The 24197-nt window shown below is 42.1% G+C and overlaps 2 long non-coding RNA genes across 2 annotated transcripts; both read right to left on the reverse strand.

Moving 5' to 3' along the window:
• Positions 1-1974: 1974 nt before the first annotated feature.
• On the reverse strand, positions 1975-9206 carry LOC139628056 (uncharacterized). Its single transcript, XR_011692668.1, has 3 exons — positions 8447-9206; positions 6392-6550; positions 1975-3031 (listed from the first exon to the last, which is right to left on the reverse strand). It is a non-coding gene; the product is annotated as an uncharacterized lncRNA (long non-coding RNA).
• Positions 9207-10084: 878 nt separating this feature from the next.
• On the reverse strand, positions 10085-24113 carry LOC139628377 (uncharacterized). The gene is made up of 3 exons (XR_011692762.1): positions 22899-24113; positions 18446-18539; positions 10085-10751 (listed from the first exon to the last, which is right to left on the reverse strand). It is a non-coding gene; the product is annotated as an uncharacterized lncRNA (long non-coding RNA).
• Between the last annotated feature and the right edge of the window lie 84 nt (positions 24114-24197).

Below are 24197 nucleotides of genomic sequence, written 5' to 3' on the forward strand. Positions count from 1 at the left end.
TCTCATTCTGTGTGGAGTTAACATGTTCTCTAGATTCCTCCCACAATCCAGAGACATGTGGGTTAATTGGCGACTGTAAATTGGTGTGAATGTGAGCGTGATTGGTTGTTTGTGTCTATATGTCAGCTGTGTGATACACTGGCGACCTGTCCAGTGTGAACCAATCAGCTGGGATAGACTCCAGCCCCCCTAAAGCATAAGAGGTATGGCTAATTAATGAAAAAAATAATGGAATAATGAAAATTAGTAAAACAAATGTGGGAAGTGTTAAAGAGGGAACACACACGCGCACACACACACACACACAGAGCAGCTCAGGGTGCAGCAGGAGCAGGTGAAGCTGGTTGGATAGATGTTGCTGGAAAAGAAAAACGCAGTCACAGTCACTGATATCTTATCAAAAGGAAGAAAAAAACAAGTTGAAGGCTTCAGTTCATTCATGGTCAACTTCAAATTCAACTTTAATCCACACACACCACAAGTGCCACTTGTTCCTCGGCTGTTGCAGAATGATTGTGTTCACTAACAATTATTCTACTATTCTCCACCTTCTACAGATTGTTATTCATTTATAAATTGGCCTAGATTTGTTTTAGTTACTTAAACTGACTCCGTGGTGATCTCTGGATGGTGTATATTTCTATAGAGCTCAGTAGAGTAAATGTTAAATCACACACTTTTTTTTTTTTAATGCTTAAGATTTTCCATGAAAACTGGACTTTGCATATTGTGTGCAGCAGAATAAATGATCATCCTCTGTTAACTTGTCTCCACCACTTATCTGGACAATCCTCCCTTAGATACATCTGCAATAAAGAGAAAGATAAAATGAAATAACACGCAAACTGTAACTCCAGCCTTGTGAGCATGTGTTCGGGACAGTCAGATAAGCCTGAGTAAATCTGGCTCATTGTGCTGCTGTGCTGGTGAATGACTGGCTTTAAGTTAACAGGAATTAGAGGAGAACAAGAATTTGGAGAGACTTCAGTTTGAGTTACTTCCCACACAGTTCACTCGTGTATAAAAAGAGAAATCCTTGTGTCCAGTCTTTTGAATAAAGGCTGAATTCAAAACCGATGGCTCCGCTCCAACTTTAAAAAACCCTCCTCATTCCAGCAGCTTTAATTTGGCCCTCCTCTCTCCGTCTCTGCCCATCGCTCCTCTTAATTCATGCTTTTCCAAAGCATGTTGTCTCACCTGACAAGAGGGAGGAAAACGGGAGAACGAACTGGCGGGTGGAGTGAAAGAGAAAAGAAAAGAGGGGACGGGAGGGGAGGGAGGGAGGAGAAAGGGAAAGGAAGGGTCTGATCGTACAGTTTAATTACCAGCCCTGACTTGTAAGTGCTCTGGTGGGGAACTACAAGACCCAGCTACAAGAGACAGCTCTGCTCCATCCCATTAGAGTGGGAACAGAAGGATACATTGCTGCCTGTTTCCTCTTGCTGTCCTACAATCCTTCACTCCTCTCTGGACTCCCACCTCTTTTTCTTTGCATTTCTTAAAACTTGCCTCCCATCATTTACCTTCGTTTAACAGGCATGCAGAGTACATAAAATAATTGTTTGCGAGATAAGGTCTCTCTGTGGCATCCCCTTGTCTTTATGATTGAAAGTCTCTGGGTTAAGAACATGAGTAAGAGGTTAACGGTAATAAAAATAGCTATTAAGCATATATTCCCCTCCGACGTGTCACTCTGAGAAAGGGAGAAAGGAAGAGAGAGAGAGAAGGAGGGAGGGATACTGGCACCTAATTACAAGGAGCGCACTTGGCTGCTTTTATCAGTAATTGGACTATATAGCCCTTCATTATAATTTACTTTCTCCCCCAAACTGTGATAATGCAGACAAGCAGAACTGAGTGGGCCTGTTAGTGGCCCAGAAACTGACACCAGTTAATGGTTAATTATAATGACTAAATTAAAGGAGTGACGGTGAGAGGGCACTGGATAAAGCCCAGGCACTTAATTTAACAGGATCACTATCAGAGAAAACTCATGAGTTCAAGATTGGAAATAGAAGAGGTAAAAAAAAAAAAACAGAAGAAATTAGTAAAAAGGAAAACAACAGAGAATTTATTTCTGTAGGTTTTTTAATGCAGAACAGGGAGCTGGAGACATGAGAGTGGATCCAGTGGATTAAGAGACCATTCATTGTCCGTTTCAGACTGTGATTGAAAACAAGGTGAAAACATATTTTCATTTAGGCGTCCGCTCCTCACTGTGTTTCTTGCCTTAAGCAATTACTGCCTGGGACAATGTAACACACAGACAGACAAAGAGATGCTTATGTGGCTGTGGCAGGGCGGCAATAAACACACTCACAATCAAAATTTATTTTAACCATTTGAACCCTGGACTGAGTCCACAGGCCCACGGCATCGTTACTACACACCACTATTGGAAACAACACTGATGCCCAAAAGTAATGTGATGATCATGCGCAATGTGATCATTATACATGATTTGTCAGTAACAAGTAGAGTACAGGGATTACAGTTTTAAATTCAGTAATTACATCACAATCACCAACCCCAGTAACTCTGTATGAGATTCAGAGGGTTTGCTGTCTCACCGGATGGAGGGTGCACTACCTGGAAGAAGACATCAAGCCTCAGCCTGAACTCTGGAAGGTGTGGGCCCTGCAGCTTTACTCTGAGGATGACTTCTGGAGCACTCAGCTCAGCAGTTAAGACTAAGCTACGGTAGTGTTTTCTATTTCTACATGGGTTTAGTAGAGGATGCAACATGTGGTTGTGGAGACTCATATTCAACAGTGTTGTCCACACTGTGGAGGAAAACGATGATACCGAGAAAGCATGCAAATAAAAATAATGAATAAATAATGCTGGAGCCAAGCTGACACAGGTGGACAAGTTGTTATTTTACACTAATTCCTTAGTGGATGGAGATCAGGTTGGTGACATCAGTGATGATGAGACAAGGCCAGGAAGCAGAGCGTCCTGTGCTTTTGTTGATATGTAGACGTTTGCATTGCCTCCTGGGACACTGGTTGGCCACAGAAGGAGAATGAATCTGCAACATGCAAGGTCACACTGAATTAGCTGTTAGCAAGTTTGTTTGCACTGCAGTCATGGAAACACAAACACCAATGTCCAGAATTAATTTTCAAACTGAAGAAAATTTTAAAGGAGCTATTTGTAAGTTGTGCTAGTGCTACATAGCCAAGTTACTAGAAGATCTTTGGCCATTATTGTGTTTACAATACAAGACGTTATAATACATCCTCTGAGAAGTGCAACTTCTTCAGGGCAGACTGGGCGCTGCACAGACTCTGTATTGGGAAGGGCCGAGACGGGCCAACCAGGCCAGAGCTAGCTGGTTAGTATGCTAACTCCAGAAGAAGAAAATAAGTTTTAGAAATAAAAGCAAAACAGCAGGTTGCATAGTGGCTATGTAACAATAAAAAAAAAAAACAAAAAAACCTTGCAAATAGCTCCTTTAATGATTAGTAGAAATTAGGAACTAGTTATGATCATAAGGTGAGTCTTTTTATTTGATATAAAAGCAGATTAATGGACATTTATTATTATTAGTAGTAGTAGTAGTTTGTATTTTATGTCTCTGTGTGTGGCTTCACTGACCTATGGCTACAAATTTCAACGGTCTACGTCACAGTCAGTTGGTGCTGGACCAACACAAAGTGAATGAGTTCACAGCTGAAATGCATCCAAAGTTGTTCATGACTCCTGCTCAGTCTATCTGCAGACAGCGATGAAATAACCCATCAGCCTGCACACAGACAAGTACTGCACAGCCATGTCTCCCTCTCACACAACCACACATGTGCACACACAGACGTTACTGTATTCTGGGAGTCAATAAGAATCACAACTGTCAGAGGCCTGACAGGATTTTTACCAGCAACCTCTCTGTTGATCGTGGCGCACTCAAACACGACTCACTGTCACGTGCAGAATATCAACTAAGATGACACTTGATGTATATTATCATAATCGTGAGATTACATGTGTATTTCAGATTTTCCCGCTTCAAATGTGAAGCGTGTGAAAGTGTGTGACACTGTTAAACTATTGCATACTCTCTCCTCACAAACACACACACACACACACACACACACACACACACAGTAAATCCGTGGCTTTGTGTCGCTGTCTCCTTTGGTCCCTCTGGCTTTGCCTTAGCAGAGTGGCTGCCCCACTGATCCCTTGGCATCACACATCTCTGGCACACTTTGTACACGAAGGTAATCATCATCGCCATCATCACCATCATCTTCAGCACCATCATCTTCATCATTAAGCTGGATCAGAATCATCATCTTACACCCTTATGAAAAAAGCAGCCCTCCTGGTGGCATCCATCCACCCACACACACACAAACATTCCTGCTCACACACACACACACACAGTGGCAGATCATCACTGCAGCTCTGTGGCACTTCTCTAAAATCCCCTGCACCATCAAAGGGAAAGGCCTGTCTGTCAGTCATGTGGGTGATTATGGGACTGAGTGACAGGGGACGACTGACACTAAGCAGCCGGGTTGAATGCACCTCAGTCAGCCCTGGCAGGTTTGGGTGACACCGGGGGCTGGGCCGCGTCCCTCACGTATGGGGATTAGCCTCGCCAGCTGCCATCTCAGCGCCACTCTGCTCTCACTCACACTAAGTGGCAAACACACACACACTCACACAGAGGCAACACATGAGGTGAAGAGTATACATGCTGTACAAAAGCGCACAGTGGTAGACACGCTGCACCGTAAGGACACACACAGGTACATACGTACACACCATACACCTTACCTACACCTCACCTACTCACACCTTCACTTTCACACATGCACAAGCACAAGAAAAAGTTCAAACTGCATGCACACACACAAAACATGCTGCAAATGTAATGTACTGGTCCATCTGTCACCCCAAAAGCTACTCCAGTGTCACACTGTTTCCGCTCATGTTGTTTCAACATGATCCTTTCTTGCAGCAGAAACAGATTTCTCTCACTGCGCACTTTACTTGCATTTTAAGGTATCACTCGGTTCTAAACCATTACAACCAAGGTCAGAGTCTCTCTTCTGATTGGCTGACTGACCTGTTGTTACTAGAGCTCCAAAGAGAAGCTTGAGAGAGGAGATGTAAAGCTACACTGAGATGGTTTTTGATTCTTAAAACCACAAATATATCTTCTCATTGATATCAAAACTTCCAATAAAACAGTGGAAAAGTATAAAATGCGAGACCTTAAAGGGTCTTTAATTCACACGCTGAATAACTTGGTTCAAGGGGTGGGATTTAGACAACTTGCTGACATTTAAGTACAGGTAAGACATGGCAAAAAAGTGTATGCTTGGCTGAAATAAAAATATCATATTAAAGAGAAGAGAGAAGCTATGATAACATTTGAAAACAGATTTTGTAAATAGCTCCTTCTTCTGCTGCTGCTGTCACATACAAAGCCAGAAAGTCTGGATTTTTAAAAATAAAAAAGAGCAGGGGTGTCTGGGGTGTGTGTCACCACGATGTGGCTTGTTGCATGTCCTCTTCTTTTGTATCACTATAGCAGCTGATGAAAACATCACATGGCACAGATGGACCAAAAATGGGAAATCCATTCACTAAAAACACACAGGTCATTTTGCTTGTGGAGCAACAATATACTTGTAATGATGTATCCAAATTTCTTGTGAGCCCGTCATTGTAATGATGTGATTTTTGTCACATTTTCATGAATTTATATGCAAACATACACACTTTCAGACTTCGCTTTAAACCTGCACCACATTTGTGTCTATAACATTAACATTGGTTTTTGTGATACTTGCGATGACTCATTAAAAAGGTAACTTAAGGTTGTGAATTTTTGATCCTTGTGCATTTCATTAATAAAGTTAACAAACCATTTTCTTGTTAAGTGGAAGTCGCTGCATTGTTTTTCCCTCTCTCTCTCTTCTCTCAATAGGTCACGCTCAGTGCCAGCTGGAGAGTTACAAAAGACATTTTCTTTTAATGTTACATTATCCTCTTCAGTGACATTTGGATGCCACTCAAAGGAACACTGAAGAGTGCTTGAGTATTGTTAATGGAGTTGATGAAGGTTTTTTTGCCTTTTCTGTCATGTTCCACCTCGACAAGGACGATACTTTCCACACCAAGCCATCACCAAGCCTCATTTCACCTCTCAATGAGACAGACCATAATGAGCAAGGCTGAAACCCAGATCACTCATCCCCTCCCTCCCTTTCTCTCTCTCTCTCTCTCGCTCTGTCTCTCATTTCCCCTGTACCCGCTGCTTTTTCACCATAAACCTCACTTCCCTCATTAACACCCACACCATACACAGCCCCCTCCATCTCCACCCACCCCCCCCCCCCCATCCATAACCTCTCTAACCTGGCAGACTGCACACCTTGGGCTTATTCAGCAGAGTCAAATGCCACCCTCTTTCTCTCTGGCAGCCACTCTTCTGCTCCCGTGCGTTCACATTCACGCCTCGCCTGCCTCTTGGAAATGGGATTGTCTGGGAATCCGACTCTGCCTTTCCCCAACAGGATAATTGAAAACGGAACTGCAAGGGCAAATATAAAAAGAGAGAAAGAGAAATGCCACAGTCTTTTGCAACCCCTCCTCACTCACACCCAGCCTGTTGATATATAAATATATAGTGGAAACAGTGTTTCAGGGAGTTGCATTTGTTCATCTGAAGAACCGCATTTACACCTGGTGTAAACAAACAATCTGAATTTGAATATCTAATCTGACTATGGTAAAAGCATGTTCATGTACAGGCATCACTCATTTGATCTTTGATCTTTCTCCTAACCAATGTTCCCTCTAATTTTTCATGTGTCTGGACACACACAAGCTCCCTGAGCACACTGAGGACCATTGTGAGCAACATCAGATGTGCACGCTGTGGCCACACACCAGTATCACACCTGATCAACACCTGGGATCATAGCAAGTTACATGGCTTATTAAAAGAATCAAATCACAGCAGCAATTTCCATTCGTTTACTTTTAATATAAGTGATTTGGCCCACTTAAAATGAAATGCACTGTTGTTAGGTAGCTAACTTGCACGGCGCCGCGGCGCGTATGGGAAGGGCACCTACGCAAGCAATGTCAATGCTGTGATTGGCTGCGTAGTGTAAGTGAACCGTATCGTATCATTGGCTGGACATCTGTCACTCACTGTGTTACACTGCAAAAAGTTACAGAAAAAAATGTTATTGCTCTAATTAATTTACAGTTTATGTTGAATTTTATTTTATGCGCTGTATAGATTTTCTTGGGCGCTGAGAAGGTGTGAGCAGTGCGCGATTGCGCAAGCGTGCAGCTTAGAGGGAACATTGCTCCTAACCCAAACTGATGGTCTAAAAACTGTTGACTGTGTAGTGTTGCTGTTTGGCATTTAGGTTCAGACCTCATCTACAGTGGCCCTGAGAGCTCACTGCACTAGAAAATACATGCAAACAGACAACACACAAATTCAGAGAACACCTTCCACCTTTTGTCTATTGCACATGTTTTTCTAAGCTGCAGTGCATTGAGCTGCACTCATTCCTCCCCAAAAGGAAACTCAGCACAACGGGAAGTAACTTCACCCCGGACAATGTAAACTCTGCAGGTGGATGCAACAAGTGGAGGCAACAAAAAAATTAGCAGGGTACTAACAACTTAAAGCCATAGTTGGGGGTTTGGATGTGTGGTTCTGTGAGGCACTTATCTATAGTCAGTGTGTCACCTGCAGTAGATTCAGATCAGATTCAGTGGTTTAGAGAAGAAGCTGGGAGCATGTGCTGCTGTGGACTGGGCCATCTGCAAAATTGTGTTTTAGCCACTGAGAAAAGCTAATATCAATTTAAGTATGCACTTTATTTTTAATATTTTCACCACTTTATCTTGCTGTCAAACAGCCCTTTACTTTGGAACATTTCCTCAGCTGTTGAACGACCATCTTCCTACGCACAAGTGCACCTACAGCTGATCTGTCTGACTCAAACAGCTGATCTGCAGCATTATACACAGTGTGCTGTAGTTGGACTTGTGTGTGGTAATCTACTAAGAGTCAATTGCAGGAAATATACTGACTCTGTATAAGTGCTTCACACACATTCATGTCAAATAACCCCAACTATCACTTCAAATGCACTACCATACCAACACACATAAGAATGGTGCATTGGATATGTTGCAATGAAAGTATGAAAGTAGTAGTCAAATGCAAAGGCACCAAGTCTAAAATGTATTGGTTATAGCTTTGAAAGCAACCACACAGTATTTTTATATTATGATAGATACCGACTACTTAACTACTACACCCACAGAGACTTATGACCTGACTCTGCAGTTGTTCTCGGCTCTGTGGTGCACTCTAGCCTGCCCAGCACCAAACTGCCAAAGTAAGAGACTATCTGGTGAGTTTAAGTTTCTAATGAGTGAATATGAATGTTGGACTTACCTTCATCAGGTGGCCAGAAACACAACTTCAAACAAGTGCTTCAAGCTTTTCCAAATGAATAGTTAATAATATGTCTATATTGCATTTACAGCATGTTGCACTGCCCCCTTTGTGATCAAAGATTCAATCATGCAGGTTTAAGAAAATCATTCCGCATGTTGAGAGGCGACCTAACACCTCCCCATGCTGTCTCACGCTGCTCGTCAAAATGCTGTGTTTGTTGACAAATCCTCCAGCATCACCTACGTAATTTGCATATTGACAAGTAATCAGAGTCAAGATAACAAGAATGCTCATAATACCATTATATGAAATAAATAAAATACACATACGGTATATGAGCTAATAGCAGGTGTAAATGGAGCAAAGGAGCAAAGGAGTTCAGCTTGTTTTCTGATCTGAATGTGCAGATTTAGAGGAAGGAGGGGAGCAAAAAAATTAGCAAATATTTCAATTTGTTCGTTGCAGACCGTTTTTGATTTATATAAATTTCATGCCTCCCATCAGGTGCCATATCATAGAGGAAGGTAATAACCCAGAAATAACCTCGTTATGGAGACAGCACTGCGGTCTGGGCACAATGAACTCAGAGCTGAAGAATTAGTGACCTGGAAAGTGGCAGGGAGAGTTAATGGCATTAGCTACATCAGACACACAGCGAGAAAGGGAAAAAAAAACGGAGAGAGTAGGAATCATTGCCACCGTGGCAAAGGAAGGACGCATAAAAATTAAAATGAAAATAAAAGAAAGGATCCTCTGATGGCTCATTGTTCTCACCCCCCCCCCCCCAACATGGCACCTTTTGATATCAAGAACACAGCATTGTTATGAGTATTTTACCATCAGCATTATTATTATGATAGCTGTTTGAAATAGAAATGCAGCTATTCTTATTGTCTTTGAGTCTAATTAGTGGGAAAAAATGTAAAGTAGGTCGTTAATGAATTATTTCCTTTCATGTATTTTATAGTGCATCTTTTGTTGTTTGCAGATTTGACGCGCACACACACACTTCACATGTACACACAGCCTCTTTACCTGCTGACAAGCCATGTATGCTGTGTAAATGTGTGTGATACCAGGGAAAGCGCCTTTGTTTGCTTGTTTGTCTGCGAGTCCCTCGTACGTTAACGAGTTGCTCTTGCTAATGTGTAAGCCTACATTTTAACATGAAAAGACAAAACTGGAATAAAAATTGATACAACAATACAAGGAGGGGAAAAAAGGGGGCAAATGGATTATCTGTTTATCAGCAGCTGCTGGTCCTGTGAAGAAAAACAGTCCCACACGTCCACCGTGCAATCAGTCCAGAAATCCTTTTGGACCAGGACGAGGACAATTAACAGCTAAAAATTCTGGATGTTACTAAGTAATCACCTCTTTGATATCCAACATCAATACAACTTTGGACACTTTGATATATGAGCCTGCCTTGATGAGCCCAGTGAATACATTAAAAATATGTTTAATTAGCATTTCAAATCAGCAGCACTCAACTAAAAAAGAATATACAATAAAGGAGAAATATGGCTGAGGAGTGTGTGTGTGTGTGTGTGTGTGTGTGTGTGTGTGTGTGTGTGTGTGTGAGGTGGGGGGCGGGTGAACAAATTAGTGGTGGGTTTGATGAACAAAGAGACTGGCCTCAGAACAAAGCACATGTTTTAGCCTTGTGCCTTTCACCTTCTCTATTTATTTTGAGGCCAGCCAAACCAAAATGGTCCTCCGGGCCTCCGTCTTTTTTTTGATTTCTTCATCACTCTCATGCAGGAAAATATTCTGTCTCTAATTAATATGACCTTATGAATTTTTAATAAAGCTACATCTCAGCTTTGAAAATGCAGTGGGGAGCCTTGAAGTACATGTGTCAGTATTTGCACTTTGCTACGAGGAAGAAAGGGGAGAAAATATGACTTTGGTTGAACTAGTTTGTGATGAATAACTGATGTACATTTTAACCTATTTACTTCATTTTGATTTTCTTCACTCAGCGCACTTGTGCGTCCTCAGATCACTGGAGCTGATTGACAGATCAAGACTGTTGGGGTAAAATGATTGCTATTCCCTTATTTATTTATTTTCCAGAGATGTAATGCCATGCCAAAAAGGAAGTTAAGATTTCAAACTGTTCAAAGTGAATTTCAGATGAGGTGTAATTCAATGGAAAATATAAAATGTCAGTCTCAATTCCGCCCTGTGAGAAGAGAGGGATTCTCAACACTCCGCTGGCTTGCACACGCTCACGTCGGGCTCAGGCTGCGCTGAGCCATCACTCTCTTCTCTTCCTGTCCGTTTCTTCCTGTGCTCTCTGTAAAAAAATGAAACAAAATGCAAACAGCTTCATATCAACCAGCTACCAGGAAACAGTTAGCACTCTTTCCATTTTCAGTAAGGAAATTTATTTAAGTTGAGCAAGACTATGTACAGCTAAATTGGTGTGGGTTTAACACTCAATACATCAAGATAAATCAACAAATTAAATGAAAAAAAAATAGGTTTTAGTTCTATGCTGCTTAGAATGACTCATAGACGTCTGTATTGGTTAGGTTTAAGCACTAAAACAACTAGTTATTAGTTTTAGTTATAGTCATCTTATTGTTAGGGAAATATGGTGGCTTTGCTTAGGTTAGGATAGCTTTGTTGTCATGGCAGCAATAATAAACCAATAATAAAGAATAAGCATGGATAGGATTGATAGTGATGTACCAGAGACAGACAGAATTGCCTTCATCATCATGTTGGTATCAATAATCAATAATAAACACATGGTTAAAAGTGGTTAAAATGAACATCCGTATAGGCCTACTACTAACCCTGTGTGGATATGATGTGATTGCTGTCATTATTTTACGGCATGGCCCCTTTGGAAATCATAAACAGATACATGAAGGTCATAGAAAATCTTTTATCTAATTAGTCAATCATGAAAAAATAAATCCAGGAATAAATACCACTTCCTACACTACTTGTCTTAACACAGTCACTCAAAATTAAAGCCTTGCAAACTGCACTTGTTGCCTTGGTATTGGTGGGATGTTCCAGTGTTACATATCGCTGATTTGCTGACATTTTGCAAAAGGCTAACATCACAAAATATATTCTTCTTTGCTGCTGTAAAACAGTAGTTACCCGTGGCTGCGCAGCACACTTTCTGTGTAAGCGACTGTTTTAAGAGCAGCAAAGAAGAATCACCATCCGGAAAAACTACCATTTTATCCAGGTGTGAAACCATAAAATGTTTTAATAAATTGCATAGTATCGGATCGGTGCGCTGGAGGCAACTGTGGTTTGGGCACAAAAACAACTTGGTTAGGTTTAGGGGAAAATAAGTACTTCTTTAAGGTTAGAGGACCTTTGTCGCCATGGTTACAATAACAAACACATGGTTATGGTTGTGCAACAATCATGAATAAAAGTAACAAAACCGATTAATGGTTTGAAGAAACAAACAAACAGAGGCCTCCCCTAACTTTGAACAATGTTGAAGTTTTTCCACTGGAAAGTTATTTGTTGATTTATTTATACTTTCACATTAGTTGGACAAACTGAACCGAGATCGTGAACAACCACACGCACAACATATACCTTACACAAAAACATGCACACACTAACACTGTCTCCGCCTTTGCATTCATTATTATGTGTAATTATTTGGTAGCCTATGCAGTTGCTTACATTCACACCTTTAATTGGCTTCTTCAGATCAAGAGGTTTGGTATGCAGCTGTCACACTTGCGCCTTGTGCACATACATTAATGCAGCTTTTTGTCCACGGTGCGTGTGTGTGCTCATAACAGACTGTCACACTGACCTGCCACATGAAACTGGGACCTGCCAAACAGCACTAACAGAGATGAAACTTAAACTAAATAAGCTCTGAAACTTAAACGAAGTGAGATTTTCAAAAGTGGATCTATTTTCGTTCTTTCAGTGAAGGGTTACTGTCGACACTTGTGGGGTCTCTCTCTTTATTTATAGTTCATATCACTACATAGTTTACTTCACACCACCAAATATGTGCATGTGTGGTGTATATACCTGGGTGAGTGACAGGATGTAAGATATTTCTAATGGCAGCATCACTGCATTTGTTTTTGAAGATAGAAAAAAAAGAGTATCTGTAATAAGAAGGCTTTTAAAATTGCACTTTCTCCTTTTTTTTCCTCTCTATTTTTCTTCATAGGTTGACACTAATGGTCTCCTACAGCAACAGAGTGTGTGGGGAGCCTTTAGCTTTCGGGAGTCTGTTAGGACACCTGTCTTTTAAAACCGAAACAACATTAGTAATAGCTACTAAAACTCGGCTATTAATCTGCAGCCGGCTCCAGTGTGGCTGCCTTGGCTAATGAACATAGTGCTCGGTGTATCTGTCCATCTCTCTACCAACCCTGTCAGAAAGGGGGTCAGAGGTCAAATGGCTTAATGCTGCTTGTGTGGGAGGTGTGTACAGGGCATCTGTCTGAACAGCCAGGCAGGGAGGGAGAGTGAGCAGAGATCGAGAGGTAAGATTTAGATATGCTGTTAGCTTACAGCTGCTAGTTCTTTAGCTATGAACTCTTACATATACATACTGTACATTAGAGGACAATGGAGAATCATTTATGAAGTTTCTGTTTGTAAAATTGTTAACTGACTTAATGACGCATGCATTTGTAACATGTACGGTGCATGCTCTGGTTTGATGATGCTGCTGTAATGGATCGCTCTGCACTAGAGAGTATTCTGAGGCCTGCTGTGGTGTAATCTGAAATCATTGATTTAAGATATGAGTTTCCTTCACAGGGTGGGAAGCGTGGATATCTGTAGGGACCTCAAGCATATCTCCCTCTTGTTAGATCAGTCATTTTAGATCAGGGTCCAGTGATCACTGTGCATGTTTTTCTCTACATTTTTTTTTTACTTCCACACCATGTTCCAGGACATCCTGCCAAATACTGTGATTGCCATTTTGCTCGGGAAGGTGGAAAACAGTACATAAAATTTGTTTCAAAATCACTGTGCATTTTTAGCTTTTCCTAAAACAGATGAACAGACAGAGTGGTGTCACTGTTGTTCCCCACTTTCGGATGTGCACCTGTCTTAGTATAAGGATGATCCCTTGTTAACATCTTAATGTGCAGAATCAGACCTCTCCTGGTGCGCTGTAATCCGTCTTTACTTTATAAGATAAGGTAATATTCATCATGAAAGTAGTAGTAGAAGGCAGGTTTTAACCCCCCACTCCCCCCCCCCACCCTCCCACCCCCTACCACCCATATATGCAGAGCTACAACACCCATTGTGACACATCAGAGTTTTTTGTTGTAGGAGCAGGCACAAAAGACAAGACAGCTTGCCACAGCTGGAGCGGCACACCCACCCGCATGAGCATCATCATCACCCGTTTGCCCCTCTCTGGCACTCTCTCTGAGGGTTTGTAATTGATTTAGGGGGCAGGCGATAATGATCGATGTCAGTCCGCCTCAGCTGCGACACCAAGAGAGTCGCAGTGGCATTATGTGACGGAAGACACCAGCCTATTACGGAGGCACAATCAAATATTTGTAAGATCCGGACACACTCGTTATTTATTCATGCTAATACAAGTATATTAAAGAAGCTAAACAGGGTTAGTGCTCCATCACTCACAGGGGGAATCAGCCAATGCATTTATCAGGACCTCGGGTATGACTCCCCTCGGCCAAGTCTCCACTCATATGCGGCGCGCTAACTGACAGACTGGGGTGGATAATGGGCCCTGATTTGTATGCATGGGGTTGCCATTGTCATTTCTTTATGGTTGGTTTGCAAATAATGCATGATTTGAGCGTCAAGGGGAGACTTTGCCTGGATGTACAGTAAGCTGCAAGCAAACACACACAAAGGCATGCGCCACACATACAAACACTGCTGTATGTGCATATGCACATCCCCTACTGGAATTCGGCGGCAGTTTTCGTCTGTCACCGATGACACACGCAGAGAGAGAGTGTCTTCATTAGGCAAACACTGATGCTGATGTGTTTGATGGATATTTGTAAGTATGAGTGTATGAACAGGAACGGCCGCCATTGCTCAACTGTTTTACACCATTAACAGTGCCTCCCCACCCTTTGTCAGCCCATAAAACCAAGACTTCAGATATATTATGTTTTAATACCCGCTTATAAAGGAAAACATAAAAATGCAAAATGCAATATCCAGGAGCTGTCACTTTGATAAACAAAGCTGAATATTGATCTGTCTCTAAATTGGAGGGCGGTGGGGGGAAAAACAATAATGTTAGATTCCCAGTAACATGAAATTACATGCTGAAACAGAGTGTGTTCTGCTTTGGCCTGTCACCATCCAGCTGCACAGCAGTTTCTCAAACAGAGTAAACCAGAGTCCCGCACAGCAAAGAGGAAGCTGCAGACTGACTTCACGCTGGAGCACTAACAGTAGTTTTCTCCACAGCAGTTTCAAGATGATGGAGGGATGTGTTGTGGTATACTTTTGGAAAAATGACCCAGATGTGCCTGTGGAATAAATCAGTTCATTAAATCATTATTTGTAATCAGTGAAGATTACAGTGTTTGTGGTTCGTTGATATGGGAACAGTCTGCTTTCAAGGTGTGATGACAGGGGAATCAGTCTTTATGTGTAAATCCAGCAATACTTGAAGTTTTAACAAGTAAACATTCATGGCAATTTTTGAAGTATTTTTTGTCTATCAAACTTGAGAGGCACTATTTAGGAAAATACCTCCTCCAACAACCGACATCCATCATTTGACAGAGACCTTATCGGACTGCCATAACAGGAATTTGATTATTCTAAAATTACATGACCATTAAATGACCAACAGCATGTGGACATCTGAACCCCATATGAGATTGTTTCACATTTGTCCATATTAAAGCATGAAATGTGGTCTGGTTTACAGTTGACATTACACTTGATTCCAGGCGTGTTGGTTGGGGTTCAAGTCAAGTTCTTCCGGATCACAATCCTAAAACCATTTTCTCACAGTGAAACTCCACAGATGTAGATTTTTCTGGAGTTACAAAGAAATTCATTTACCAGACATTTGTAGCCACTTATCTCTGCCTGAGGCTTCCAGCTGTACCAGCATAACACACCCAATATTTGCTGAACTGTTGATGCATTGCCTGGCATTGTGGGTAATGTAGGCACTGTTTGACAAGGAAGATTGAACAGTCCATTGTCAGTGTGACAAAGTTAAATACTAACTCAGGTTTTGGTGCTTGGTTCTGTCATACATTTTGCACCAGAATCATTTTGGACCTTTGGATTTACAGTTATTAACGGTTGTGTTGCCTTTGCAAATAAGTTGTTACATTGTTCCTGGAACGTACGTGTTAACTTACTGGCTGGAGTTCATAACAAAGTTGTTATCAATACTACAAATGTTACTGGAGTTTTGCTACCTAAAGATGTTTGATTCTTGACCAGCAAGGCCACCAAAAAAGTAAACTGCTACCAGATTGGTCAGTTCCATAAATGAGGGGTTTCTATCCTTTTACATGTGCAGCACATGCAATTACTCATATTTGACCTATTTATTTACATGAAAATAATATTAACTTTTGCATATTGTTGACACTGGCTTTATTGCCTCTGTGTTTTGAGGGCTGGAGACTACCCCAAGCAGTGGGACAAACAGTGGGTCACATGTGTGTCATGGGGCTGATACATAAGATGCACAGTCACATTCACACCCACAGGTGAATCACCAGTTATCCTAACCTGGATGTTTTTGGATCGTGCAGGCACCAAACTCCAGATAGACAGGCCCCAGCCAACCGACAGCTTAAAAACCAGAGCATTCTGGTTAATCACTGTACCATCGTGACCCCTGCTGTAGAGTTGTATATATAGCCAAATAACAATAACAAATATTTAGTGTTTTACATGTTACATTGGTTGTGCACAGACTAATACAGTTATGTCATTCACTGACAAAGAAAGGTACATTTGTCCCACATCGTGATGATATTTATGTTTGGGATCAATTAGACACCAGAGAGGTTTAACAGTTGTCTTCAGTCAGTCACTTTGACAGTTTATGTGCCTTCACACTGGTGTTTCACAATGAAAAGTTTGCAACAGATTAAATCATAATTGGGAGAGTTGCGTTAATCATGTAGTGATGACATACATGCAGCAGGTTGCACTGATAGCGCTGATAGATTTGGTCTTCTACGTGAATCCATTTGCCAGCACCTCCTTCGGCCGCCAGGTATCCTGGCCCGCCAGACCATTTGATGGCTGTCTGAGTTGATTTGTCAGAAACATGAAGCGATAACAAACTACATGCTAACTCCCACACCCCCCCAGTCCCCCACCCCCAACCTTCTCCACTCCCCCGTTCCCACTGCATAAAAAAGAAAAATCCCACTCGCTCTCTCTAACAAGGCGTACAGGCCCTTACCTAGAGAGTTAGCGCTTCACGTCTTCAACAAATGGACTTACACCTCTCCCTCCATCTCCCGCTGTAGCAGAGCTCAAGGAAGGCAGGCGCCCGTCTACTTCCCTCCGACTCTCTCTATATTAAATCGACCAATCAGGGGGTGTCAGTCATGCATCCCAGCTCGCGGCTGACAAGTTGGCAGTTGCGATGCAAGAGCGGTTCATTCATTCCGATGACACTCTGCCAATATCTGTATGGTGGAAGCCGCACGTCTCTGCCTTTTTTGCTCTTAGTCAGTGGAAACAGATTCACTGGCAGACAGGGAGGGAGAGAGAGGGGCATCGAACCGAGCAGAATTAAAAGCTTTGACTGTAAGTTTTCAGATCTGGGGTGTCTGTCTTGCCAGTTTGAAGTGTGACTGATAACACAGGAGGAAAGTTTACAGAGGAAACAGCTTGTCTTCCTGCCAGAAAAGCTCAATCTTTAATGTCTTGTGGTTGCAGGCCTTATTGATAGCAAAGTGTAATAGCGGGGCCTCTGTACTTAGGCTTGTTGGAGAAACTTGGGGGTATATTGATGTAGCCAGGAGGGTTCTGAGCCAGAGCAATGGTTGCTCACTGAGCTTGAACGGTTACCGAAGGGGGTCCTTTGGGGCATCAGAGCATCACCAATAATCGCAAACACAACCACCATGACATCAACTCACAGTCTTTCAAATTCAAGTATAAACAGACATGCTTTACTCTTTCCTGCTTGTTCTGGAGCCTTTCACTGTCATTTATTGACGGTTCTAATGAGCAGCTGTCAAGAGAATCACATCACAAATCTTCTCAAAGCTGGATACACATGATTCGAAACATGGCAGCTACACACAGCTTCTTACCAGGGATGATTCAAACAAAAAGTTAGTATAGAAATATCATGAATAACATTGTTCTGGCCACATCTGTGAAGCAGAAAGTAAACTCTAAAAGTTGAAAGCCAGTGTCACCACTAGTGAGTCCTTGGTGTATTAGCTGTTAAGTTGTGCAATAAAGAAGCCAAACAACACCTATTCTTAAACGAAAGCGTCTAAATACCGATAATTGTGTTTTTTGGCGCAGTATGTTTTTGGAATCTGCGATGAGTTCAGATGCTTTGGTTCTAATGAGAGACCTGTCCCAAGAGGGTCAAAGCATTCTGGATAAAACAGCTAATTAAGTGGCAATTAACCAGTGCTGTCTGCCAGAAAACTAAACATAGTCAGGGCAATTTAGTTGGAACGTGCCCAAATGGTGGCTTGTTAGTCCAACCACCACAGCACTGGCTGGAAAAAAAATCACACGTAGTGATTCTTCTATTTTTCCTGAAATGAGATTAGAAAATTACAAACAACACTGATCTCTCACTTTGCTCCTCTGAAATGAATAATGATTGTGAATCAGGTCAAACAAGGACAAGGGAGGAAAGGAAAGTGAAAAAGAAAGGGATTGGATGTAAGAGAAAGCAATGCATGAGATGCATGTTTTGTCTTAAGTGGGATACATATGGGCCTTAACACTGGGTGACAGAGTGTGTGATGTTTTCTTATCTTTCATTATCAGGCAGCCAGCCCGGCTGCCAGGCATTACCTGTTGATGACCAAGTGGACCGCCGACCTGATGGACAGATGGATGGGATCGTTGATGAATGTCTGGCAGGTGCTTTGTCAGTCTGGAAGGCAATCTAAAACCCAGAGAGAGGGGAGAAACCATTTATACTCCAGGGACACCTCTAACATCTTACACAACTCAAAATCCCACCTGCCCCCACCCTCTCCCCAAAGCGCACTAGCAATCAAATTACAGCATTACGGTATTAATGAGGCCGCTTTTACAATGCTTTTGTCACCTATAATGGCAGGCTATGTCGCTCCAATATCAGCTGGGGTCTAATTTAGAAAAATGCCCATAGAGGAGGTCAATCTCCTCTCTCATACACGATGACTGATAGATCCAATACCTCTGGAATCAGATAAAACTTTGACAAATGGCCCCGCGCCAGCCTGAACGGTGCTGGGGAGGACGGAAGGGAGCCGGAGAGCTGCTGTGTCCACGACCAGCCCTGTCCCTCTATCCCATCACACCAGCACTGGCTTTGATCAATGGGGCCACAGTTCAGACACACACACACACACACACACACACATATATACTGAGACAGGTCCTAGGTCCGTCATTACATGATTAAAAGGCCTAGAGGATATTGCTTTCCCACCATTCACCCAACCAAAAAGAAAAAGACAAAAAAAAACTTCATAAAACTAACAGCATTTTTTCCTTCACTACCACCCCCCAACCCCCCCTCTACTCTCTATGCTTGCAAATTTCAATTGAATACAAATAGAGGACACTAAGTAATATGAGACAGATTTCACCTTCCTCCCACTCCTGTCCTCTCCCACCGAGCAAAGGGAGAAGAATCCTTCTCTTCTACTTGTTATTGTTGTTTTCCATCCACTTTCAGCCACAGGACACCCAGCGCCCTAACCCTGCATTAATCACAATCCAGCTGATAAATCGACCCGCCGATTAGCATGATAGATAGCCCAAAATGTAAATACTACCACACATTGCTAATTGGCCTCCTCTACCTGGAGACACATCTGTAGTTGCTCTTTCAGTGCTGAGGATAACTTCGGCCTGGCGGGCACTGCTCTCGATCATTAAAGAGATGTAGAGTTATCATCTGTTTGTGAATCTCTCTCCTTGTACGTTTTCTCTTTCGATTTTTTTTCCCCCTCCTGCTCTCTGTCCCCCCTGTGTATGCTGATTTATACATAGCATTTCTGAGGAAAGAAGGCGAAAATATCTTAACAGGGATACGTAAAACACACACACACACACACACACACACACACCTGTACACTGTCTGTTATAATAGATGGTATGGAAGGTACTTAAGGGGCTAAAATGCTATTGATCAGCTGGGGAAATCAATTGGCAACACATACACACAAAACCACAGAAGAGCATCTGTGTACACACTACACACAGCACTCATAACACACACACACACACACACACACACACACACACACACGAGACGACATGTGGCTGTTTGTTTGCATGAAGTGAATGTTTAATGTTAGAGCAAGTTACCATTCTGTTCAGCTACACTTGGATCTGAGGGTGTGTGTGTGTCTGTGTGTCTGTGTGTGTCTATGTGTGTAGGTGTGTTAGGGGGCATATGAGAGGATCAAGTGTCTCTAGTTTCATTTCCTCTCCCCCATGTTTGCTCTGCCAAAGAAAACAGCGCTTCATAAAGTCACTCTGAGCTCAGCAGAGGAAATTTCTTGGTCTGTTTTGGCAGCAGACGAGTTTATAAAGTTCACAACCTTTCGGTGCTACGCATGAAAAGTTGAAGTTCCTGGTATGAGTCGCTGCAGAAGGTGAAAATGAAATGAAATGAGTGAAAAAAAAATTGTAATTGTGACACTGTTGAATTTGTAGCTCCATCTGCAGTATCTATATATCCCGGCAGTCATCACACATCTGGTCTACCCTTTAAGCTGATATGGCAAACTTGGACAGTATTTGCAAGTAGCTCCTTATTGACACCTCAAACAGTTAATGAGCAACATCATCATTCATTCAGAGTCATGTTTCTGGCCGCCCGGCTGATGTAAATCAAATATTCACTATGTTTTGACTCCAACTTTGGTCTCTACCGACTCTCAGCTGAGGGAAATATCTGGTTCTTTAAGTGCTTAATGTTCCATTATGTTCAACAGCCTGGCTCTGACTGTGTCTGTCTGTTGTTGCAAACTGTTATGGTTTTAAGGAGCCTTTTCTTTTTTTTTGCTGAAGAGAAGCTGTCTGTTGTGGTCTAAAACGATGCTATGAGAACAGTGAATTTCATTGATGCATTATAACACATCTATCATAATACATCAATGTGCACTAGTTGTTGAATGCTTTTAACTTCAAAAGTCACAAATTAGTTAACAACAACTGCATCCAGGCCAGGTTAATCACTTTTAGTGTTCCCTGGAAACATTGCCATTGTGCTGTGTGTATTTGCAGTACATGTGTTGTTAAACTGATGAAGATGTTTTCTGAATTTGCTTGTGTTTTGTCTATTTGCATGTGTTTTCTCAAGTTGCAGTGTGTTGAGTTCTCAGGGCCACTGTACAACTGTGGTGTAGGCAACAGAGACACTTTGGTTGAGGTTGGGGAAATATGGCGGTTTTGGTTAAGTGTAAATAAACACATTGTGTCTGAAGTCATTGTCAACATCTTTCTGTATTAAACCCAAACACAATCTTTCCCTTAACTAAGTGCTGTGAGAGTCTAAATACAAAAACAAATTTGACTGATGCTGTAAGTATCAACAGAACTGCGACTTGCCAGATACATAAACCAAAAAACTTCCTCATTATGTTAATGGAAAATATAATAAGGCACAATTACCGTACCTTCACAATGTATTTGCAAAATCACCAATTAAAATACAAAAGAAGAAACAGCAGTAGTGTAGTAATTGTTGGAGTTGGTCGCCAGGATATACCAATCCAGGTAGCAAATGTGATGAAACTGAGGGGCTTCCAACATGTCCGCCTGTCTTCAGGCCACAGCAGCAGTTAAACGCTCCATGTGTTGCAGGCTGGTGAGGAAGCTCTTGTCTGTGACCACTGTATGCAAAACGTGGCATTAGTCACCAGCTAGCCTCCACTGACATGCCTGCAGTGTGAGGGAGATTAATGCCTAGCAGGGACACTTTATTATTCTCTCTCTCTCTCTCTACCTTTGTCTTTTTCTCAGTCTCTCTCTCACTGTCTCTCAGTCTCTCTGCCTCTCCACCCGGCCTTACAATTAATTGTCTGCTGCGCGCCTCCCTTCTCTCCTTCCATTGCTCGGTCCCTCCCTCCCGCTTCTCTTGCCACGGTGACAGATGTGGAAAGGTACATGATATGGAGGGGAGAGATGAAGGTAGAGGTGTGCGTTTAAGTGTGTGTCTGTCTGTGTCAGTGGGTGTGGGTGGGTGGAGCGGTGGTGCAGGAACCCATGCTTTTGGCCTTGACAAGCACCTCCCATCCTTGGCCTACCCTTTCCCTCCAGCACGCACACGCACATGACACGCACACACAGACACATGCAAACACACACATACACACAAATGTACAAACTGACACTAACTAAAGCTGTGTCCCTGCTGACTAAAGCTTAGGTTAGCTCTAGGGGGAGATAGTTTCCATCAATGATCCATCTTATGATTAAAGAACTGATATAGGCCAGTGTTTTAAATCTACAGCGAATGTAAACTTTACATGATTTTGTATTGTCACTACACTTTGTCATTACATTTTGTTTGCTTTTACTGTAAAACCTACCGTCATGTTGCTGTCTAAGACAGGTCTCACGAAAAAGTGTGACTTGACAGACAACATAGAGGGAAGTTTAGTTCAGTCTGATATTGAGTGAAATCAAAACCTCAAAATAAACATCGCACAGATATTTACAACACAAATATTTCTCATATAAATTATGATTGTTTGTGATGATGTGCATTCTTTTTGAAACTTTTTTCAAACACTTGCTTCGGCGTGGCTCCAGGGATTGTATTGTCGGTATTGTTGGTTGGTTACAATGGTGATCTCTGGCTTTTCCTCCAGCACCATTAGGCTGACATTTTCTATTTTAAAGGGCCAGTGGGTAAGAACTGGGCAACTGTTGAATTCATACTCCAAACAATTAGGGGGCAGCATATTAGCATAAAACTGATGTGCCCACCTATATCATAAGAGACAATGTCTCTGTTCAGGACCGCCTACAATTGTACTGTTTACTAAATGAACAATTAAGTATGCCCTTACCAAGCTGACTATTCATACTGACATATACAGCCAGTATCCAGGAATGCATTTTGCACCAACCGACAGCGACAAGTGGTGGAGACTTTAAAACAAGCTAAAAGCTGTTGTTAAAGAGCCACTGGCCGGTTGTTTGAAATGTACAATTCCAACAACAAAGATATGTTCATTATGAATACAGACCCCGCCATTCAAATATTATTTAACCACATACAGTATTAAAGTTTACTCACAGTTGCTGGCTGATGTCAGAACCATCCGCCTCACAGTCCACCACTGTGCAGGCTGAAGAGACGCAATGAATTATGGGGCAGTTGAGGATGTCCAGCGAGGTCATGGCGCGTACTCAGAAATGCTTGCTCATTTAGAATAGATCTGTGTACTTGTCACGCAAGTCCACATACCATGCAGTCAGAACGCACCACGTATTCAATTTTCATACCTTCATGGTATGAATAGTACATCAGTAGGTGGTTCTGAACACAGCCAAGGAAACACAGTTTCTGATGAAGTTAATATCTCTCAACACAACACATAGTTATCTTCAACATAACGTCAAAACTGTTATTTCTTCATTTCAGTGGCGAGCTGTGACTTTTATGAACCAAGCAGCCAAACATACATACATACAATGTACTGCTATGTTCAGAGTTACACTGCTAACTGCTAACTAAGTAGCTAACTCTTTGCTCCAGTCAGCAGCAACACTGTTCTCTCTCTGTCTCACTCTCTCTTTCACTCCTGCTATCCATACAACTTACAAACTGCTCTAGTCCTGAAAGGAACTGCTCTACTCCTGTAACAATATTCTGCCTTGAACTTATCAAACTTACTGGGGATCTTGCACAGAGATGATAAATCACAGTGTAATTTGCTCATTTAGTTGCTACGGCTGCCTCTTAACGCTTGATGTTTCCTCACGTCCCTGCATGCACATGATTCGTGCAATATCATAACAGATCTTGACACACCTAGAGTGCAGCTAATCATCAGTAAAAGATCCCAGGATTATCCTCAATGTGCAAACCTCCAAATTAAGTAGATTCCCTCTCTATTTACCAAGCTCCAGCCTTTGTCAACAGGACACGGTCACACCCATGAAAATGACAGAAATGATAGTTACAACAGCTGGAAGTCAAGCTAGTTTGCAGGAACAATACGCTGCTGCCACCTCAAGTGGGCAGTAAATTACATGATGAATACAAACAGGGACAGAAAGCTGTTCTGAGATCAGATGTCAGGAGAGATATCGCTTCAACTTCAGTATCGTACAAATTGATGTCTGATTGTCTTGCTTGCCCTGACAACATGCCACTGCTTCAAATTCTGTTGATAATCTTAGTTTAGTCTTTAGTCCACAAAATTCGGAACAGATATTCATGGTTCCAAGATGGTGTCTTCTCCTGACTGTCCAGCCTGTGCCACCAGCAGATTGACATTTTTGGGTCAAAATGAGATGTCTCAACACTCACGTCCCCCTCAGGATGAAGTGTAATATTCCCCTCTCTGTTTCATCCAGTGCCAAGATCATA

The sequence above is a fragment of the Trachinotus anak genome, unplaced genomic scaffold (genome assembly GCF_046630095.1).
Source record: "Trachinotus anak isolate AG129_WGS33_773 ecotype Australia unplaced genomic scaffold, CSIRO_AGI_Tana_v1 ptg000011l, whole genome shotgun sequence".
Lineage (NCBI taxonomy): Eukaryota > Metazoa > Chordata > Actinopteri > Carangiformes > Carangidae > Trachinotus > Trachinotus anak.